The sequence below is a fragment of the Pseudophryne corroboree genome, unplaced genomic scaffold, assembly GCF_028390025.1.
Source record: "Pseudophryne corroboree isolate aPseCor3 unplaced genomic scaffold, aPseCor3.hap2 scaffold_582, whole genome shotgun sequence".
Classification (NCBI taxonomy): domain Eukaryota; kingdom Metazoa; phylum Chordata; class Amphibia; order Anura; family Myobatrachidae; genus Pseudophryne; species Pseudophryne corroboree.
In genome coordinates this window covers 6,365-8,136 of record NW_026970181.1, presented here as the reverse complement: position 1 = coordinate 8,136, position 1,772 = coordinate 6,365, and positions in this window count along the sequence as shown.

Here is a 1,772-nt window from a genome sequence, read left to right as displayed (position 1 = left end):
ATTACCTTAAAAACAACAACCAGGCATTCCACAAAGATTAAACTGGGTCTATATCATTCAAAACTTTAAAAAAGTACTTAAAAATCACATACTATGCAATAATGTTTCAATTTGCATTACCCAGCAGAATTAGCTTTGCATATATATATATAGTGCAGCAGAATATATTGGTGGTTGTAGTCAATTGTAATTACTCAGCAGAATTAGCTTTTCATATATAGATATAGTGCAGCAGAATATATTGGTGGTTGTAGTCAATTGTAATTACCCAGCAGAATTAGCTTTGCAAATATAGATATAGTGCAACAGAATATATTGGTGGTTGTAGTCAATTGTAATTACCCAGCAGAATTAGCTTTGCATATATATAGTGCAGCAGAATATATTGGTGGTTGTAGTAAATTGTAATTACCCAGCAGCAGCTCTACTGCACTCAACATCACCAGTGCTCACAATATATATAATGCTATATACTATGCCATAGTGGTGCTTACTATATAACACCCCCTACTGCGTTCCCCCTGGCAATGAGCATGACACCCAGAGAGTGAAACCCCTGGCAATGAGCATGACACCCAGCACGTGAAACTCTTGGCATTGAGCAGTTTTTGTAAAAGTAATTAGAAGCTTTACTGTAGGGCATAGTGTATCACAGATATTGTGGTGAGTGACATAATATGTTCCAAAGGGCATTAATGTGTGGGGCTTAACATGGTGGAAATTACTGTACTTTTTTCCCTGTGGTGGCCGAGGTCTGTTGGTGCAGGGTCAAGAACTGGGGTGTAAGGTAGTCTTTGCCTGCAAGGCTACGCTCATTTTATGGAGACCATACCCATACATTTAAGTGTGGCATATACCTGCGCTTGCTCGCGGGGTGAGAACATCTCCCTAATTGAATTCAGCGATATGAATAGAGGTTGTGCAGCAGCAAGCGCAGGTATATGCCACACTTATGGTAACATTGGATTTGCAGATATTTTCTTGCAGGGGTGTTTCTAAACAATTTGGCTTCAAATGCGAGATTTAAAAATGCGTGCCCCCCGCCACCATTGGCATTAAAAATTGTGCCCCTCCCCCATATCTATATATAAAAAAAACTATATTTGCGTGAGCGCTCCGGACGGGATGGGGGGGGCGTGACCTGGCAAAAATGGGTATGGTCTCCATAAAATGGGCGTAGCCTTGCAGGCAAAGACTACCTTACACCCCAGTTCTTGACCCTGCACCAACAGACCTCGGCCACCACAGGGAAAAAAGTACAGTAATTTCCACCATGTTAAGCCCCACACATTAATGCCCTTTGGAACATTATTATGTCACTCACCACAATATCTGTGATACACTATGCCCTACAGTAAAGCTTCTAATTACTTTTACAAAAACTGCTCAATGCCAAGAGTTTCACGTGCTGGGTGTCATGCTCATTGCCAGGGGTTTCACTCTCTGGGTGTCATGCTCATTGCCAGGGGGAACGCAGTAGGAGGTGTTATATAGTAAGCACCACTATGGCATAGTATATAGCATTATATATATTGTGAGCACTGGTGATGTTGAGTGCAGTAGAGCTGCTGCTGGGTAATTACAATTTACTACAACCACCAATATATTCTGCTGCACTATATATATGCAAAGCTAATTCTGCTGGGTAATTACAATTGACTACAACCACCAATATATTCTGCTGCACTATATCTATATTTGCAAAGCTAATTCTGCTGGGTAATTACAATTGACTACAACCACCAATATATTCTGCTGCACTATATCTATAT